At 28.4% G+C, this 22,746-nt stretch overlaps 1 long non-coding RNA gene across 1 annotated transcript; it reads left to right on the top strand.

Moving 5' to 3' along the window:
* The first annotated feature begins 1,592 nt into the window (after positions 1-1,592).
* Positions 1,593-19,956, top strand: LOC142324036 (uncharacterized). Its single transcript, XR_012756200.1, has 3 exons — positions 1,593-2,117; positions 17,575-17,719; positions 19,645-19,956. It is a non-coding gene; the product is annotated as an uncharacterized LOC142324036 (long non-coding RNA).
* The last annotated feature ends 2,790 nt before the right edge of the window (positions 19,957-22,746 follow it).

The following is a 22,746-nucleotide window of genomic DNA, read 5'->3' as shown; positions in this document are numbered from 1 at the left end:
CGGACACAAAATACATAGGGCCTAAAACTATCAAATTTATAGTGAATTTTTTAAGTAAGTTATAATTATAGTTTAAGTTATAGTTTATATAGTACAATAGTTATAGTTTATTATAGTATAAGTTATAGTTTACATTTTTTGTGATTTGTGAATCACTACATTAATTTTTCAATAAAATTATTCTATCAATACCGAATTACAATTATTGAACTAATTTTACAAATTAATGTTTTTGTTTTCAGGTATCTGGCATCAGGAAACTCATTCGTTGATTTGCACCATGCTTTTCGGCTTGGAGAGATAACTATCAGGGAAATTGTAAGAAGAGTTTGTTGTGCGATTTGGTGTACCTTAAAAGAATAATTTTTACCAATACCTACGAAAGAGGACTGGTTACGAATAGCAAAAGGGTTCGAATCTTCAGCAAATTTCCCGAACTGCCTTGGCGCAATAGACGGCAAGCACGTGAGAATTATGAAACCACCAAACAGTGCGTCAATTTACTTTAACTATAAAATATACTTTTCGATCGTATTAATGGCCATTGCTGACGCAAACTATAAGTTTACTTATATAGATGTAGATTCTTACGGGAAATGTGCAGATTCAACAATATTTGAGTCAACCTTTTATAAAAGGTTACTAAATAATCAAGCCGATCTTCCCGAAGACAGGCCTATCTCACATGTAAATCCAACACCTTTGCCGTTTGTATTTGTTGCAGATGATGCATTTTCTAATTCTCACAGAATTATGTGTCCATATGTTAGCAATCGACTTGATAATGAAAAAAAAAATTAATTATCACCTAACTAGAGCTAGACGTTTCGTAGACTGTATACTTGGGGTAATGGCGAATAAATGGAGGATTTTTCACAGGCCCATAAATGTAGACGTTGACTATGTCAGAAGTAGGGATGGTGTGAGATTTCGAGAAACGCTCTGTGGATATCCTACAGTACAGAATAATTTGCCACAAATACAAACGAACCGGCGTAGATGCACTTCCAACAACAGAAACATTTTTGCCAGTTACATTGTAAATGAAGGTGCTCTCGAGTGGCAAAACAGATTTATATGATGAAAAAATATATTTAAAAAAATAACAAATTGTAAATTTATGAAAATATACTTATATTCGAATACTCACCTACTTCATTTTTCTCATTTGATGTTCTACATTCGCTGCCGCCAAAAGTCATTGCTATTTCTTACCGCATCTTTTTCTTTACATTTTTGTTTGCGTATTCATCAGAAGACAAATCCCATAAAGCAGGCTTTTCTTTCACCTCGAGAATGAATTTTTCGGTATCGAATTCAATGGATGACATGATTCAATAGTTTTTATAAATCATAGCAACGCGTACTTTACAGATAGCTGTCTGAGATCACAAAACGGCCGCCTACCGTGCGCGTTGTCCTATAAGATTACATAAAACCTTTGGTTGTAACGACCAGCTGGTCGGCAGTTGGTCGCATAGACAAGGAGTGGCCGCAACGGCCACGTACGCGTTGATTCATGTTTACTCTATATATATATATGACCGCATCTGACCAGTCGCAGTAGTGCGGGTTAGCACTAAATGGTAATTGTGAAAAAAATAAATTACGTTTCTATAGCAAATAAGATGTAGTTTTTTACTGTATTTGTTTTATAAATAATTATTCCAAAGACCTTTCTTAAAAATATGAACTGCGGAGTGCTGTATTTATTTTATTAGCCGTGTTGCGAATGAACGCTTCATAATCGGAAAGTTTGGTAATTCGATTAAAAAGAGTCCTTCAGAATCAAGCCCCAAAATTCTTTCGTTACCGAGTTTTTCGCTCTGCTATACGTTGAACGGCTGATGGCGTTAATAATTAAAATATTCTAATTTGTGAGTGCGTGCTTGTGCATAGTTTTTTATATGCATTTATTTTTTAGTTAAACGTCGCAGAAGTTTCTGATAAATGTAGCTGCTATGGATGATTGTAGTTTTACTTTGTGATTTATCGGGACAATTACTGCGATTACAGAAGTGTTTTTTAAGTGTGTATGATTTAAAATTGTTGAAATGGGTTGTAGGTTGAGCAGTATTTTAATCTCCTTTGATTTACTTTTATTATTGCTAAGTCTGGTAAAGTTAAAGATTAGGTTATGTTTATAACTTAACTGAATGAAAGAAATTGTTTTGATTAATAAAAATCAGATGATTTTCAGTTTTTAATTTCACAATACGTGAACTTATTTTGTTGTAATAGATGAAATTGTTTAAACTTAATGGAGTTATGATTACTATAATATTTCTCGCCGCTGTCTGTATGCCTGTTGGATATATCTAACCCTAAATGTAGTTTATATTAGCTTAATTATAATTTTTAACCTTCTTCTTATCATATTTATAGTAGAATTAGAAGTTTAGCAGTTCATTATAAGTTGGGCCGAAATGAAAACATAATAAGCGTAATGCAACTAAGCAACATATACTTTGAATTTTAAAAAAATTGTTCACTTAATCTAATGCAAAATGATGTAAAATTCCCCAATTGAATTATTTGTAGCATCCTATTTAGCTAAAGGAAATGTATTTCAATTAAAAATATACAGACACTTTTCCTTTCACTAAGTAGGGTGCTACAAATAAATGACAAAAAACTCAATTTGACAAAGTTTAAACCTTTATTAGTACTTAGATGCAAATCCATTATTTTAGTATACCTGTTAATTTATGTAGTCGAATGCAAAAACCAAGTGTAAATTCTAAGTTGCTTTTAAAATTTGTGGAAATTATTCAAAACCTTAACAGGGCGCAATTTTCATAAATAAATATCCTGCTGCTGTGTTGATACCTAACTTTATCAAGTTAAAACAGTGTTTCAAATTTAAAAAAAACGCTCCTTTGTTGCGTATGTTCATAGATGTAAATAAAATACAAGCATATTTGTAGATGAAAATCGCTGTTTTTAACAGAGGTACTGCCTTTATCTAGTAAACAGTATAAAGTATTAAACTATGTTAGAATACCCCTGGGATTAACAGTTGACCCTGTACTAAATAATTTTGTGGAAAGACAAAAAAGATGAAATACTATTACACTAAATAACTTTTTTATTTTTATTTAACCTTTAACATCTTTGAATACTAAATTATTTTTATTTATGTGAATAGCAGCATTCCTTCTTTCTCTTCCTGTTTTTCAGTTTGTTTTTGTCATCTTTCACTTCTCTAAGTGGTGTTTTTGTTGTTATTCACATTACAGTGTCTAGAAACAAATATAATCATCTAACTTAAATTTAATTTTCAAATATAGTTACTGCTGATATATTTAATAAATTATTAAAAAATGAAAATCCACCTTGCCAGCAAATTAAGTGTGACTCAAGATGTTTCGGTTTATTTCAAAACCATCATCAGGAGATAAAATATTATAATTAAGTTAGTGGTGTCTTTTGGTTCAGTTTTTATTGGTAATAACTGCAGAAATGTAAACCAGAAGTGAGGTGTACTTGCTATGGAGTGTAGAATTATGGTAGCTCCAACACAGGATAGCCTCGTCCAGGAGGGGTGGGAAACTGTGGCATCTCATCACCGATGAGTGGACAGGGACTCTTGGCGCAGCCATAGGGGGGTAAATTAGATCATAATCTTGGTGGAGGAACCCTTCAGGGGTTCCCTGTTAGAGGCAAGGCGGGGGAGAATGTTCCCCCCCCGCCAGTTCCAGTGGGGATCCCTCAGGGGGTTCGTCACTAGAAGCAAGGCGTAAAGACCGGAGTCTTGGTGGGGAGATCCCTTTGGGGTTCCTCATTTGAGGTATGGTGAATAATCAAAAGACCGGGTCCCAGCTACCTGGGTCAGCCCTTGAGTTCTACCAAGGTAATTTGAGGTGAAGGCACCCCGCAGAGCTTAATTATGGGTCGGATCTGGGGGAGTGGTAAACAAAGATGAAAAAAAAGTTTATAAGTATTTTTTTTTGTTGATATTATTACTTCATTAGAGGTAACTCTTTTTTTCTTCATTTTAAAACTAAAATCTACAAAAATTAAATAGAATAACAAAGTAACCAATCAATCATACATGACTGAAATATCATTATTAGTTCTCTCTGCTGTTATAAAAAAAAAAAAAAACTTAAAAATTTAAAAAATAGATAACAAAATTAAAAAAAACATATTATATCGTTGTCTGACAAATAATTTATTCCCCTACAAAATTACTCACAAAAAGAAAAAAAGCTAAACAATGAGAAGTTTTAAATATTCATTTATAAATTATCATAATTTTATATATTTATAATATATAAAAATTATTATAATATAAAATAATAACAAAAAAATAACTTTTTTTTTTTGTATTTTCATATATAATATAATTATAAATAAAATATTTATTTTGAACAACCAAATAGCAAAAATAAATATTAAACAATAAAATTACAACCTACTCATGAAAGATGGAAAAAATATAAATCATATTTATTATGTAAATAAAAAAAAACTGAAAACATAATTAATTAAATCATATTTTTATTTAAAAATTACATAGAAATTCAACTAATATTTATTAAAAAGTATAAAACTAGAAAGAAAAAACAGTTGATTATAACTGAAAAATATTTTTTCACATCTGTTGTTTTTTTTTTTTTAACTGAATATATACACTGTTTGTTACCACTTCAGCCTTTATTTTTATAACAGTAATATTTTATTGCTACATCAAATTACAATAAATATTTATATTTAACAGTAATCACTTCAACTATTAATTCAGTGGAAAAAAAACTGCTCTAAAACAATTATAAAACTTATAACATTTATTAAAAATACAATTCAGTTAAACTGAACAAATATAAAAAGACAAATTTGAAAAACAAATACATATGAAAATTTGTTAAAAATAATACTTTTTAATTTTTAAATTACAGCTAGTTTAAGATAACCATTTTTTATCAGCTGTACCGCTGATATAAACAAATTAATATTTTCAACAAAAAACAACTGCCAGAGGTAATTGTTTTGCACTAACAATAAGATGAAAATAAAATTTTGATGGAATGTTAATTTTTTATTTTGATCTTTTAATTTGTTTATTTGAAGCTAATTAATTAATTTTATTGATACATTATGCTTCAAATTCACTATTAAAAATTATAACTCGTCAAAGATAAATTTTTATAAAATATTTTTTGTCATATCATGTATATTTTGTTTTTGTCTGTTTCTTAATGTTATAATTGCAATGTTAATCAGATGAATTGCTTATGAGCTGCTTTTAGGCACGGATGAAACACTGATTCTCTGAGTGGCACATCCGTGCTTAAAAGGCAGCACGTAATGTAGCCCAAAGAAGACGTTACTAAAAACAGACAACATTGTGAGAGTATCACCATTGTGAGAATATAAATTAAATGTATAGGAGAAAATTTTGTAACAGATTTTTTTATTGATACAGTACTGTCCAAGAGTATCTGAATAGGAAAAAACACTTCTCTAGCTTGCAATACGTTCTGTAGATTAATACTATAATATTTTAGTTTAATAAAGCCAGCTGTATTTAATTCTACTTCTTTTGTTATAACATTTACATTTATTTAAATCTTATTTATAATCTGTAATTATACTCTACAAAACTATACATACGTTTTATATATAAAAAATAAATAATAATAATAATAAATTAGGCTATAACAATGAATTTTTAATCTAGAGACAGAATTACAGTTCTTTTGAGGTATTTTTTTCCAGAGAACCTCAGTCAGGATTCTAGCTTAGCAGCTCCATCCTTGATTTAGCTCAACAAAACCATAATCAGTCATTTTTCTTTCAATAAATCTAAATGTACAGCTTCTACCATATTATTGTATTAAATGTTATACTGCCAGTCTGATATATTCAACATGACAAGTTTTAAAATTAAAACCATACAAATGCTGCCATGGTCTTATTCATTGCTTATCATATTCGATAGTGTAGAGCATAATAGAAAAATTATCTACTGTTTAATCTATGTATTTTTTAGTACTACACACTGCTGTTAATGCTGTTTATAATAAAATATAAATTACAAACTGTAGTATTTTAATATACAATAAAAGCTTTTAAATTATACTTCTGTGGTCTGTTAGTTATAGTTTTTGCATGAACATGGTTTGTGTTTCTTTTTATAATTTCTTTCATTTCTGTAATACATTGTTCTACTGATCTTTAGAATGCACAAAGTCAAATTAATCTGAAAAATTTGTCTCCAACATCTTTTGGATCCCAAAATCAAGATTTTAGTTATTTTACATTCAGATATGATCATGCATAATAAATTTGAGGATTGCTGTTTATATGTGATTGTAACTTCTTTATTTAATGTAAAGTATATGTTTGTTTAGTATTGATAAAATATACAATAATTTTTTTAATTTTTATTAAAACATTATTTTTTACAAGTAATTTGTTATAGTTAATGAATAAAATAAGCAAATTAATTTGTTTTCAATTCCAAAAATACTTTTCCAATTTTTTTTATTGAAATGAGTTTTTTTTATATTTTCTTCCTTGATAAATATGGAAGCAATACATTAATATTTAAAAAAAAATTTTTTTTATAATCCTTTTCAGGTCAAAGTGTAAAAATTAAATATGATGTAAATGTTGCTGATCAACTTGGCAGAGTAGAGTGGTAGTGACTCGGCCTTTCATGTGAAGGTCCTGGATTCAAATCCCAGTCAAGCTTGCATTTTTCATATTCTCACATACTACCTCCTTTCTAGGCTTCTGTGATGAATTAATTCATCAGTCAAAAAAAAAAAAAAGAAAAGAAGTTAACAGAATTTCAAACTTGTTGTTAGGTGTATAATTTTAGAAATTAGTTTGTATCATAAAGTTAAATTCTTTGTAGTTCAGATCACATTATTTGTAAATAAGATCAGACAGGAAATGGTGATTGGAGGAATGGTGAAGGAATTGATAAGTAAGGTTCTGAAAGTTTATAAAAGATAAAAACTAAAAAAGATTATGTATTTTTAATACTGGATATTTTACAGATGAAATTGTATTTTCATGCAAATAAAAAAATAACAATGCAATTTATTTTAACATCTGTGTTTAAATGCATTCCTACACATCTGGTCATTTCATTTCTTTGTACACAAACTGGCTATGATATAAGTAGTGGGTCGATTGGCAGATGTCTCTTCTTTGTAGCAAACAATTGTTGTAGTCGATATATTGGTTTTTTATAAAATTATACAAAAACTCTTATCATATTAGTACTAAAATCACACCCATAGTATTTCTAAAACTTACAACCACATAATATAAACATGAAATTGACATGTCACTTACTGCTCACTGCTCATATTATAGTTGTAGCCTTCAAAGTAAAATTTTATGGTATTATAAGTAGTATTTATAATATAATACTTAAATATTTATAAATTATTAACATAAATACATACATCAATAATTATTTAAAATCTTTTAAGACAGCTTATTAATTTAGAATTCTGTGATCATATAAATCGTCACAAAAAGTAATTATACAAATAATTGTGTTTTTCATTTAACGAAAACATGTTCACTTAATAAAAGAATTTGAGTACTATACCAACATTCAAATCAATTAGAATTAATATACTGTGAAAAACGTATTAAGAGTGTTAATTAAATTTTTTAAATTAATAATTTTTAAAAATACAATTTTTTTATTATTTAAACTGTAATATTAAAAATGTTCTATCTAAATTTAATGCAGTATCTTTTCTTTGAAGAGAGCAAACGTTACATAGTTTTATTGCATATCAATAAAAATAATATGAAGCAATGCATAATTCTGAAAAAATAATTATAATTATTCAAAATGAGAAATACAAATTATCCTCTGTGACATTATACATGTATTAAAATTAAATTTATTAATGCAGAAAGAATAAAATAATAAATGCAATAGACTAAAAAGATTTGGCTATATTAAAACATGACAAGTATGTATTAAAAAGAAGCATATGATTTAAAGTGTTGTAATTCTTACAAAAAAGATGTTTCATAACAAAATGTATCAAAATCAAGTTAACTACTGGATGGAAAAAAATTTGTAATTTGAGGCATTCATTTATAATTATTATTTATTTATATTATAAATAAATAAAATGACTGTTTTGTTTGTTCATTTTTATAAATATAAATAAATATATTATTTTATTTGGTTTAACACTAGAAATATTCAAGTGAATGTCACGCTGGATCAGATGGTGGGCTTTTATTTCTAGAAACTGGAATGTTAGGTAAATGAAATAATTCTTGGGCTTTTTCTTTCCATATCTTAGATTGTGCTTTTATACGTTTTGTATTATCGGCAACAAATGCATCTGTTGAACCATAATTAGGAAGATTTGCATGAGGATCATAACCAAGTAAAAATAACATCGGCACAGCTTGTTCCACTTCTTTAACATCTTTTGGTATTTGTCCGAACCATTTTGTATTGCTTTTAAATTAACTTGTTTAATAACTTGATCTGATGAGCGTTCAACTCTACAAAAACAAATACAAAAAAAATTAATAACACATTTAAATAAGCAGCTCTAACAAAATGTAAAGGGAGAAGAAAGAATAAAAAACTTAGCTCCCAGGTTCTGCAATTGACTACACAACTGATTTACGTTTCAGAATAATATTAATATAAAACATTTTTTGAATATGAATTGTACTTTCAAAAAATGAAAATAACACTAGTGTTTCTATGGTGCAAGTAGAAAATAACAATGCCATTTGTAAGGGTGACACTGTTAATAGTTAATAAAACTGACATTACACAAAAAAAAGGTTCTATTCAAAAGAAAAGTTAAGAAATCTACCACACTTCTTGGTAAGTGTGGTGAAATCAAGTTTTATTTAGATTTAATATATAATTATAGTATTTAAATTTAATTGACGACTGTATATAAAACAAAGTTTTTGTTGTATGTGTAAAATAAATATTTTCTTTATTATTTGTTTTGAATTTGCCAAGGTTTTTTCTTTCAGGATGAATCCTATATGTATTTACTGAGTGCTTAAAGTTTATTTTTAATTAATATTTTGTTTGTCATATAAATGATAAAATAACTTATTATACGCTTAACTATAATTAAATTAATCATTTCTAGGAACATAATATACAAAAGATGATTATAAAACTAGATGAAGAATTCAAAATTACATCTTATAGACCAGTCTGTTCAAAATTATTTGAGAATAAATTCTCAAATACTGGTCTATAAGATGTATTAATAAAATGATTAATGGTTCAGACTGAAGAAAACAACTTTATTCCTGAACCTCAATTTGGCTTTCCGGCTTCACATTCCACCATTTAACAAGTACAGTAATGGATTTCATTGAATTTATCCTTGAAATTAAAAAAAAAAGAATTAGTAATTTCTGCATTTCTAGATGTGTACCAGGCATATGATTAAAATTTATGATTTTATTTTATCATCTACATATTATTTAACAATAAATAACTTTTACAGATAGAATTTTATGTGTTTAAATATAACTCTCTCAAACAGAATATTCCCAATTACAGAATATTATCAATAAAGGTGCAATCCTATTATATAACATCTACGTTAGTAACTTTTCTGGTCTCCCAGAAAAGTTAGAAGCTCTCCTTAATATAATAAATTCCAGGTTTATTATTCGAAAATAAAAATAAATGTCACCAAATCATCATACATGTCTTCCACTTTAAAACTGGTAATTTGCCCACCAGTAAAAATCAATATTTTTTTGATACCCACTGAATCGGTTCATTGTTTGGATTTAATTCTAGAGAAAAAAACAACGCGGAAAAAACACATAACACATGTTTTCTATTTTGCTAACGCTAGATTAAGCCAATCATATTGTTTATTGGACCAAAAAAAATAAAAATAAAATACAACTTTTTAATGTGGCTGGGATAATTCAATATGTAGGTTTTATTTCTTGTTGAATACACATGCAGTAGTTGTAGTGACTGGAAATTATAAAATGTAACATTTAAATCTATAGATACTGGAAAGAGGCAAGATTTTGTACTTTTTAATACTCGTTTAAACAAGATTAAGATATAAAAAATATTTTAGCTACACTACTCAATTAAATAAAGATTCAGTAACCGACATTTTTATCCTTATATACATCCTTCAATTTTTGTAAATAAGTTATTCTGGTGTAAACGGAGCATCAGGTTTTAAGGATAATTAACTAATTATCTTCTCAGAAAATTATTATTTCATTAAGATTTTAAAATTTTAACAAAATCATTGGATATATTTTGTTTAGAAAAACAAACTTTTTAAATGTTTACCCTTAACTGGGACTAAAAATTTTGTCTTCAAGCTGTAAAATCAAATAAACAATCAGAAATAGTTTCCATGAAAATGGATTAAAAAATAAATAAAAATGAAAATTCACTGAATTTGCATGCAGAAACAATATGTCCCAAGTGATTGAGTCAAAAGAATGGAACCCAGTCAGCAACTTTAAAAGAGTTCCAGATAGAATTCTGTAGCTTTCAGGATAAGGTATCGGTCAACTACTTTACCTTTTGACGAGAAATAGAATTTCCATCATTTCTCGGGGTGGTAACTCAAATATTTTAAATGGTAATATCTTTATGTGATACATAATTTTAAAGGTCTCTCTTTAAGACAAGAAAAATGGTCTAAATATAAAGTTGGTACCCAAAATGGCTACAGCATAATTTAGGATTTTGAAAAAAATTATACTGATAATAATTTAAGATACTGTTATCACAAATATATAAATTTATAAAAATATGATTAAATGGATTATACTGAATAAATCTATTTTAAAAAAATTAAGCGTAACATTTCCTTATTTACTTACATTTCATTTTAATAAACATTTGAAATTCCTCCTTCGGTTGTTTGATAGAGTATCAGTCATCAGTTATAAAAGGATGATACTGCATTATTCAATGATTCCCTGGTGATATGTCGTGCTGATTCTCAAATTCTATTTTGTAAATCGTTGATATCTTTGGGCTTTTTATGATAAACAATACTTTTTATTTGACCCATAGAAAGTAATCCAATGGTAACAAGTCAGGTGATCTTGCTGGCCATTCTATTTGGCCTCTTTGGCCAATACATCTTAAAGTAAAAATTAATTTAAAATTTCATATGCCTGAAGATTGAAATGAAGTAGGACACCATCTTCTTGAAACCAAATGTTTTGGAAGTTGAGGCCAACAATGTTTTGAATATTTGAAACGATATGTTCAAGAAGCAGTCTGATATTTCACTGCATTTAAATTTCTTTTAACAAATATAGACCCTATCAATCGTCCACCAACTATACTGGCCCATACATATTACTCATAACAGATGGCAAAAATATAAATCATATTTATTATGTAAATAATAAAAACTGAAAACATAATTAATTAAATCATATTTTTATTTAAAAATTACATAGAAATTCAACTAAAATTTATTAAAAAGTACAAAACTAGAAAGAAAAAACCATTGATTATAACTGAAAAATATTTTTTCATCATGTTGGTTGTTTTTTTTTAACTGAATATATACATTTTTTGTTACGATTTGAGGCTTTATTTTTAAAACAGTAATATTTTATTGCTACCTCAAATTACAATAAATATTTATATTTTACAGTAATCACTTCAACTATAAATTCAGTGAAAAATAAAACTGCTCTAAAACAATAATAAAACTTATAACATTTATTAAAAATATAATTCAGTTAAACTGAACAAATATAAAAAGAAAAATTTGCAAAACAAATACATATGAAATTTTGTTAAAAATAATACTTTTTTAATTTTTAAGTTACAGCTAGTTTAAGATAACCATTTTTTTCAGCTGTAACAGCTGATATAAAAAAATTAATAGAGGTAATTGTTTTACTACACTAACAATAAGATGAAAATAAAATTTTGATGGAATGTTAATTTTTTATTTTGATCTTTTAATTTGTTTATTTGAAGCAAATTAATTTATTTTATTGATACATTATGCTTCAAATTCACTGGCAAAAATTATAACTTGACAAAGATGAATTTTTATAAAATAATTTTTGTCATATCATGTATATTTTGTTTTTGTCAGTTTCTTAATGTCATAATTGCAATGTTAATCAGATGAATTGCTTATGAGCTGCTTTTGATAACGGATGAACACTTGTCCTAGTTGTTCATCCGTGATTAAAAAGCAGTACTTAATGTAGCTCAAAGGAAGACGTTACTAAAAACAGATACAATGTGAGAGTATCACCATTGTGAAAATATACATTGACAAATATACAGGAGAAAATTTTGTAACAGATTTTTTTTATTGATGAAATATCAATGTGAAAAACTGTCATACAGTACTGTCCAAGAGTATCTGAATAGGAAAAAAACACTTCTCTAGCTTGCAATACATTCTGTAGATTAATACTATAATATTTTAGTTTAATAAAGCAAGCTGTATTTAATTCTGCTTCTTTCGTTATAACATTTACATTTATTTAAATCTTATTTATAATCTGTAATTATACTCTACAAAACTACACATACGTTTTATATATAAAAAATAAATAATAATAATAAATTAGGCCATAACAATGAATTTTTAATCTTAAGACAGAATTACATTTATTTTTTTCCAGAGTACCTCATTCAGGATTCTAGCTCAGCAGCTGCATCCCTGATTTAGCTCAACAAAACCATAATCAGTAACTTTTCTTTCAATAAATCTAAATGTCCAGCTTCTACCATATTATTGTATTAAATGTTATACTGCCAGTCTGATATATTCAACATGACAAGTTATAAAGTTTAAACTTTACAAATGCTGCCCCATGGTCTTATTCATTGCACATCATATTCGATAGTATATAGCATAACAGAAAAATTATCTACTGTTTAATCTATGTATTTTTTAGTACTACACACTGCTGTTAATGCTGTTATTAACATTTATAATAAAATATAAATTACAAACTGCAGTATTTTAATATACAATAAACGTTTTTAAATTATACTTCTGTGGTCTGTTAGTTATAGTTTTTGCATGAACATGGTTTGTGTTTCTTTTTATAATTTCTTTCATTTCTGTAATACATTGTTCTACTGATCTTCAGAATGCATTAAGTCAAATTAATCTGAAAAATTTGTCTCCAACATCTTTTGGATCCCAAAATCAAGATTTTAGTTATTTTACATTCAGATATGACCATGCATAATAAATTTGAGGATTGCTGTTTATAAGTGATTGTAACTTCTTTATTTAATGTAAAGTATATGTTTGTTTAGTAATGATAAAAAAGACATATTTTTTTAATTTTTATTAAAACAGTTTTTACAAGTAATTTGTTATAGCTAATGAATAAAATAAGCAAATTAAGTTGTTTACAATTCCAAAAATACTTTTCCAATTGTTTTTTATTGAAATGAGTTTTTTTTATATTTTCTTCCTTGATAAATATGGAAGCAATACATTAATATTTAAAAAAAAAATTTTTTTATAATCCTTTTCAGGTCAAAGTGTAAAAATTAAATATGATGAAGTAAATGTTGCTGATCTTCTTGGCAGAGTAGAGTGGTAGTGACTCGGCCTTCTTTATCTGAAGGTCCTGGATTCAAATCCCAGTCAAGCTTGCATTTTTCATATTCTCACATACTACCTCCTTTCTAGGCTTCTGTGATGAATTAATTCATCAGTCAAAAAAAAAAAAAGAAAAGAAGATAACAGAATTATACATCTATCATAAGTTAAATTCTTTGTAGTTCAGATCACATTATTTGTAAATAAGATCAGGCAGGGAATGGTCATTGAGTTAAAGAAATTGATAAGTAAGGTTCTGAATGTTTAAAAAAGGATAAAAACTAAAAAAGATTATGTATTTTTAATACTGGATATTTTACAGATGAAATTGTATTTTCATGCAAATAAAAAAATAACAATGCAATTTATTTTAACATCTGTATCTAAATGCATTCCTACACATCTGGTCATTTCATTTCTTTGTACACAAACTGGCTATGATATATAAGTAGTGGGTCGATTGGCAAATGTCTCTACTTTGTAGCAAACAATTGTTGTAGTCGATATATTGGTTTTTTATAAAATTATACAAAAACTCTTATCATATTAGTACTAAAATCACACCCATAGTATTTCTAAAACTTACAACCACATAATATAAACATGAAATTGACATGTCACTTACTGCTCACTGCTCATATTATAGTTGTAGCCTTCAAAGTAAAATTTTATGGTATTATAAGTAGTATTTATAATATAATACATAAATATTTATAAATTATTAACATAAATACATACATCAATAATTATTTAAAATCTTTTAAGACAGCTTATTAATTTAGAATTCTGTGATCATATAAATCGTCACAAAAAGTAATTATACAAATAATTGTGTTTTTCATTTAACGAAAACATGTTCACTTAATAAAAGAATTGGAGTACTATACCAACATTCAAATCAATTAGAATTAATATACTGTGAAAAACGTATTAAGAGTGTTAATTAAATTTTTTAAATTAATAATTTTAAAAAATTATTAATGCAATTTTAATTAAATGCAATTAAATTATTAAAATGTTAATCTAAATTTAATGCAGTATCTTTTCCTTGAAGACAGCAAACGTTATATAGTTTTATTGCATATCAATAAAAATAATATAAAGCAATGCATAATTCTGATGAAATAATTATAATTATTCAAAATGAGGAATATAAATTTTCCTCTGTGACATTATACATTTATTAATGTAGAAATTATAAAATAATAAATGCAATCGACTAAAAAGATTTGGCTATATTAAAACATGACAAAAATATGTATTAAAAAGAAGCATATGATTAAAAGTGTTGTAATTCTTACAAAAAAGATGTTTCATAACAAAATGTATCAAAATCAAGTTAACTACTGGATGGAAAATAATTTGTAATTTGAGGCATTTATTTATAATTATTATTTACTTATATTATAAATAAATAAAATGTCTGTTTTGTTTGTTCATTTTTATAAATATAAATAAATATATTATTTTATTTGATTTAACACTAGAAATATTCAAGTGAATGTTACGCTGGATCAGATGGTGGGCTTTTATTTCTAGAAACTGGAATGTTCAACTCTACAAAATTATATAATTTTTTTCAAAATCCTAAATTATGCTGTAGCTATTTTGGGTACCAACTTTATATTTAGACCATTTTTCTTGTCTTAAAGAGAGACCTTTAAAATTATGTATCACATAATGATTCCCTGGTGATATGTCGTGCTGATTCTCAAATTCTATTTTGTAAATCGTTGATATCTTTGGGCTTTTTATGATAAACAATACTTTTTATTTGACCCATAGAAAGTAATCCAATGGTAACAAGTCAGGTGATCTTGCTGGCCATTCTATTTGGCCTCTTTGGCCAATACATCTTAAAGTAAAAATTAATTTAAAATTTCATATGCCTGAAGATTGAAATGAAGTAGGACACCATCTTCTTGAAACCAAATGTTTTGGAAGTTGAGGCCAACAATGTTTTGAATATTTGAAACGATAGGTCAAGAAGCAGTCTGATATTTCACCGCATTTAAATTTCCATCAACAAATATAGGCCCTATAAATCGTCCACCAACAATATTGGCCCATAGATTTACTTTAACCATATACTTTGTATGTGCCTCACAATTCCAGTGTGGATTAATATCAGTCCATTTCATACTTCATAATAATAGGATTTTTTTCAAAATCCTAAAATATCCCACAACCATTTTGGGTACCACCTTTTAATTTAGACTATTTTTCTGTCTTAAAGAGACCTTTAAAATTATGTATCATACAAAGAATGTTACCATTTAAATTATTTGAGTTACCAGCCCCAGAAGTGGTGGAAATTCTATTTCTCATCAAAAGCTAATGTCGTTGACTGATACCTTATGCTGAAAGTTACAGAATTCTATCTGGAACTGTTTTAAATTTGTTGAGGGTTTTCTATATTATTCACTCGCTCTGCATATCACAGATATATTTTTTTTTTATAAAATAAAGTAATAACTTAAACAAAATTTGTTCAATTTTTTTTTCTCCTTTTTCCCATTAATAAACAAATAATATAATTTTTTGTGGAAAAATATACTTCTTTATGTACTCCAGCTTCTTTTAAACATAAGCTCTCTTTTTTAGACGTTATCCAGTGAGCTCTGATTTGTAATGTCCGACGAATAACTCTTGTTTCTTGATCACATCTATACAACACATTAAAAATATTTTTAAATAATTATAAATAATGCATCGTTTTTTATTTTTCAGCCATTCTGACAGTATAACTGAAGAAGAGTTGCGACCTATATGTGGAGCCCATGACTTATCCTGCTCCCCTAACTTCATACTAAAATAATGCTCTGTACTCAACCTTCGCAAGAGGTGTCAGATTGCGTTTCTCTGTTGAAAATATTATTTCTCTACAACTGTAACAAAAATTATTCACTGAATTTCCATGGCATCTTGATTTGACAAATTTTTCACTTCAAAAGCAATCGAAAACTAGTTATTCTGCACTATTTACTAGACAAACGATATGAACTCACACTCACAGCAACAGTAATAATGTTTATAACCTACAAACAGTTGGAGAACGTGGTGTTTTGTCATTTAACTGGTGGGACAACTCCAAAAACAAAATTACCTGCAAACTAAAAATGTAGATCGGGTAAAAAATGAAATGTCATTGAAAGCAAGAGCTAATCGGTCATTTTTATGGTGATTTTTGAATTCAGCAGATGGAAATATACATGTATTAGCTATTTTTTAGCCCGAAACATTTTCATTGTTGGGCAGTGATCTAAAAAAGGTTTTCTTCATCTCTTAATTTTTTTTGGATTTATAACTATTTTCTTAGAAACTACTGTAGATACATTTCTTGGATCTATTTATTCTTTTTTTAAGTCAAGAAAATCATAAAAAAAAAAATTTTCTCCTAATTTGTGTCTTATGATTCTAATTTTATCCTTTGACCAGAAATGAAGTTGAAATATTTCCCAAGCTACAATTTTAAAACAAAGCATTTCCAGACAGAATGCTTAATGTTCCAGATCAGTTACTGAAGTATTCCCGCCTAGTCCTTCTCTATATATATGATCTATTGTTATAATTTTTAAGCGGGCATAATTGTTTATTAAGAAATTACAATAGAAATTTACTCGGTTCTTATCTCTCATGGCAATGCTTTAGTAAATATAACTAAGAAAAAATAGGTTTTTTTGTGAAATTTATTTATTGAAACTAATCATTGAACTTGTATAATTTCTGCCGTTCATCCAGAGATAGTGGTTTCAATTTCCAGTAAGGCATGGAACAAAATTCATTATTTAACATCAGTAACTTTTTTTGGGCATCAGCGTATTGTACTATCTAAACAAATAAATGATGTGGAAACATCTATGAAACTGTTACCAAGTATAAGTGTGTTTTAGAATGGGATAAATTTGAAGAGTTTTTTTGTTGTAAATTTACCCAAATATAATGTTGATACATTTGTTTTTAAAAAGTAGTTTGAAGAGACATATCTAATTTTTTTCCTTTTTTTTAGGAAATACTTGATTTTAATTCAGATTATGATGTTTCACAAAAGAATCAAGAATTATTATTGAAAACAACTATTAAACATCTGCTTGTTTTAAAATATCTATAAGTTATCTTACCAACAATGCTTTCTAAAGAAATTTATATTTTAGGTATTTTGTTTGAATATTATTTAATTACATGTCTGAAGAATTGTTTAAACCTGTAATTATGTATATTTTATATTTACTTATATCTTTTAATTTAACATACCAAGTTCTGTCCGGAAAGTAATGTCATACATTTTATTGTGAAGCGACTGTATGTTGCAGCACGCACTTTCATCCGCCAGAGTTGATGGTGGTGTGTCAGCTACTGAGCAAGTGCTTGTTGCTCAATTGTCTCTGAGCTTTCAGAGGGGAAGGTCGAGCGATTTTATAAACCTCTGTTTCGTCTCTTGTACAAGTAGCGATGCAGTGCTCACTGCACTAAAGATAATCAAGTTAAAGATAATCAAGTTTTGTGTCAAACTCAACAAGTCTGCAACGGAAACTTTTCCAGTGGTTCAACTGGTTTTCAGGGATGAATGTTTTATCGCAAAGGCAAGGTTATGTACATGAGAAAAGTGTGCGTGAAGCTTGTCCAAAGAATTTGAGATCGATGACCAAAAATCTCGCTGAGTGGAAATCTGTCAAGACATTTTGGAAGTGCGAGAAAATTATCCTTACTTTTTGGACAATGTTATCACGGGTGATGAAACTGGATATTCCAGTACAACCTCGAAATGAAGAGGCAAAGTGCCAAGTGGCACACCTTGGTGTCCCCTTGCCCCAAGAAGGCTTGAATGAGCAAATCAAAGATCAAGACCATGCTCATTTTTTTTTTTGACATCAGGCTGATTGTCCACCGTGAGTACGAACCTCCCGGATCAACCATTAACTGTAAATTTTACGCAGAAGTCTTTTTTCATACCTGTAGACTTGGTGAAATAACTTTCCATACAGAACTTATATTTTTCATCAATCTAATGGAATTAATTTAAATAGTTAAAGAGAATAACTACTTGATGTGTAATAAAATGAATGAAACTAACTTTCCAGTGAATTTTCAGATACTTTTTACTGAATTATGATGCAGTGCCTTCTGTGATGGTGATGTTACTGTATATTAATTAGATTTTACTAATAAATCAGTGTTACTAGTAGATATTATTAACAGTGCACCAGTGAGCTTGAACCACTTTTTAATTCGATTGACATAAGACTCCTGATTTTTTTGTTGAGTATGATAGTTTAACTTGTAATTTCTGAAAAAAAAAATTAAAAACGCCTCTTGGTAACTTTAAAAATAAAAATAGTTTTAAAGTTTTTTTGGTGTGATTATGCACATATTATTTTTCATTTCAATTATACCCTACAGTATTTGCTGTTATAACATTTTAATAACGGGTTTACTATGTAAACCTGTTAATTATTCAAAAATACATAGCTTTTCAGTACAAATACTAATTGTTTAAAACATAACAGGGTTTAATTATTGATGTTAATTGTTCCGCAAATAAATTTTATTTTTATAGTGGTTTAATATTTTAATTTATCTAAAACATCAGAAGATAATGTTATGTTCAGTGTGGCTCACATATAGGAACTGTATAAATGCAGCATCCGCTATTTCCACATGATATTATCAATAACATTTAATATAATGAGTCCTTTTTTCTTTAATTATTTCTTTAAACTTGTAAAATATATAATCCTTAAGCTTAATGTAGTAGCCATCCCCCATTTCATGAAAAACATACAAAAATATTTGTATGGTACTGTGTGTTTCACATTTTCAGCGGTGTGGTAATTTGGCTGTTGTGCGCATGCGCCCATAAGAAGCTGCACATGAGGCTGCAAGGGAGAGAGAACACTGTCACTCCCACAGTGTCAACTCTGGTGTCCTGGTGGAAGGAAGGTTTTTTTTTTTACTCCACATGTGTTGTGCTTAAAACCGTGTACCACCTTTCTGAATGTGATAAAGTGTAGAATTAGATTATTATCCTGCTTCCAGTTATTCTATTTGATTAATTTTTTTTTGTTCTTTTATTTTACAGAAAACTTTAGCCATGGCTGTGAAAAGGCCCAGAAAAAATTTTTGGAGTAGCTCCTGCACTAATTTTAGCTATGAGCCACCAGTGCTGATATGAGTATTTATACTGATCTTTTCAAAGCAAGCCAAGGATGGTTTGAGAAGTTTAAGAAGAAAACTGGAATACACAGTGTAATTTCATGGTTACCACAAGCAAGAAAAATCAGGAATTTTTAGAAAGAATCAGGAAAAATTGCAAAAAATTTAAGACAGTTACATTTTTCTTACCGAATTAAGATTATGTTAGAAATAAAGTATTTTTTAAAGTGTACCAAAATATATTTGATATACCTTCCCAGCATCGAGAAGTGGCAACCCCATCATCCAACACATTCCAACTATGTACATCAAGCAGCCATATCCTGTTCTTACCCATATTCCCTAATTATTTTTTTTTTATCTTCAGTCATCTGACTGGTTTGATGCAGCTCTCCAAAATTCCCTATCTAGTGTTAGTCGTTTCATTTTGGTATACCCTCTACATTCTACATCCCTAAAAATTGATTTTATGCCTGCCTGCACAATGTTTTCCTTCTACCTGTCCCTCCAATATTAAAGCGACTATTCCAGGATGCCTTAATATATGGCCTACAAGTCTGCCTCTTTTTTTAACTATATTTTCCCAAACACTTCTTTCTTCATCAATTTACCGCAATACCTCTTCATTTATCACTTTATCCACCCATCTGACTTTTAACATTCTTCTGTAGCACCATATTTCAAAAGCTTCTAATCTTTTCTTCTTTGGTCCTCCAATTGTCCAAGTTTCACTTCCATATAAAGCTACACTCCAAACATGTACATTCAAAAATCTTTTCCTGATGTTTAAATTAATTTTTGATGTAAACAAATTATATTTCTGACTGAAGGCTCGTTTTGCCTGTGCTATTTGGCATTGTATATCGCTCCTGCTTCATCCATCTTTAGTAATTCTACTTCCCAAATAACAAAATTCTTCTTCCTCCATAATCTTTTCTCTTCCTATTTTTACATTCAGTAGTCCATCTTCATTATTTCTTCTACATTTCATTACTTTTGGTTTGTTCTTGTTTATTTTCATGCGGTAGTTCTTGTGTGGGACTTCATCCATGCCATTCAATGTTTCTTCTGAATCTTTATTACTCTCGGCTAGAATTACTATATCATCAGCAAATCATAGCATCTTTATCTTTTCACCTTGCACTGTTACTTCAGATCTAAATTGTTCTTTAACATCATTAACTGCTAGTTCTATGTAAAGATTAAAAAGTAATGGGGATAAGGAACATCCTTGTCGGACTTCCTTTTTTATTACAGCTTCTTTGTTATTTTCTTCAATTATTACTCTTCCTGTTTGGCTCCTGTAAATGTTAGCAATCGTTCTTCTATCTCTGTATTTGAACCCTAGGTTTTTTAAAATGCTGAACATTTTATTCCAGTCTACGTTATCGAACACCTATTCCAGGTCTATATATGCTAAGTATGTTGGTTTGTTTTTCTTTAGTCTTCCTTCTACTTTTAATCTGAGCGCTAAAATTGCTTCCCTTGTCCCTATACTTTTCCTGAAACCAAATTGGTCTTTTCCTAACACTTTTTCCACTCTTCTCTCAATTCTTCTGTACAGAATCTAGTTGATTTTTAATGTATGACTAGTTAAGCTAATGGTTCTGTATTCTTCACATTTATGTGCTGCAGCTTTCTTTGGTATCATGACTATAACACTCTTTTTGAAGTCTGATGGAACTTCCCCTTTTTTGTAAATATTACACACTAGTTTGTATAATATATCAATCGCTTCCTCACCTGCATTGCACAGTAATTTTACAGGTATTCCGTTTTTTCCAGGGGCCTTTCTGCCATTCAAATCTTTTAATGCTCTCTTAAATTCAGATCTCAGTATTGTTTCTCCCCTTTTATCCTCTTCGACTTCCTCTATAACACCATTTTCTAATTCATTTCCTCTGTATAACTGTTCAATAAATTCCACCCATCTATCAACTTTGCCTTTCGTATTATAAATTGGAGAACCATATCTTTGTTTAACACATTATTAGATTTTAATTTATGTACTCCAAAATTTTCCTTAACTTTCCTGTATGCTCTGTCTATTTTACCAATGTTCATTTCTCTTTCCACTTCTGAACACTTTTCTTTAATCCACTCTTCTTTCGCTAGTTTGCACTACCTGTTTATAGTATTTCTTAATTGTCTATAGTTCCTTTTACTTTCTTAATCACTAGCATTCCTATATTTTCTATGTTCATCCATCCACTGCAATATATCGTCTGAAATCCAAGGTTTTCTCCCTTGTTCTCTTTGTTCCTCCTAAGTTCGCTTCTGCTGATTTAAGAATTTCCTTTTTAACATTCTCCCATTCTTCTTCTATATTTTCTACTTTATCTTTTTTACTCAGACCTCTTGTGATGTCGTCCTCAAAAATCTTGTTTTACCTTTTCTTCATCAAGCTTCTCTAAATTCCACTGATTCAGCTGACACATTTTCTTGAGGTTTTTAAACCCCAATCTACACTTCATTATCACTAATTTATGGTCGCTATCAATATCTGCTCCAGGGTAAGTTTTGCAGTCGACGAGTTGATTTCTAAATCTTTGTTTAACCATGATGTAATCTATCTGATACCTTGCAGTATTGCCTGGCATTTTCCATGTGTATATTCTTCTATTATGATTTTTAAACTGGGTGTTGGCAATTACTAAATTATACTTCATGCAAAACTCTATAAGTTGGTCCCCTCTTTTGTTCCTTTTGCCCAGCCTGTATTCACCCACTATATTTTTCTTCCTTGCCTTTTCCAATGCTTGCTTCCAATCTCCAACTATTATTAAATTTTCATCTCCTTTTATGTGTTTAATTGCTTCGCCAATTTCTTCGTATACACACTCTACCTCATCTTCATCATGAGCACTTGTAGACATGTAGATGTTAACAATCATTGTCGGTTTAGGTTTTGATTTTATCTTTATTACAATGAATCTATCACTATGCATTTTGAAATACTCTACTCTCTTCCTCATCTTCTTGTTCATTAAGAAACCTACTCCTGTCTGCTTATTATTTGAAAATAGAC

This window comes from Lycorma delicatula, chromosome 4 (genome assembly GCF_047948215.1).
Source record: "Lycorma delicatula isolate Av1 chromosome 4, ASM4794821v1, whole genome shotgun sequence".
Lineage (NCBI taxonomy): Eukaryota > Metazoa > Arthropoda > Insecta > Hemiptera > Fulgoridae > Lycorma > Lycorma delicatula.
Note: the sequence above shows the minus strand (reverse complement) of the source record. Positions and strands in the feature narration are given on the sequence as shown.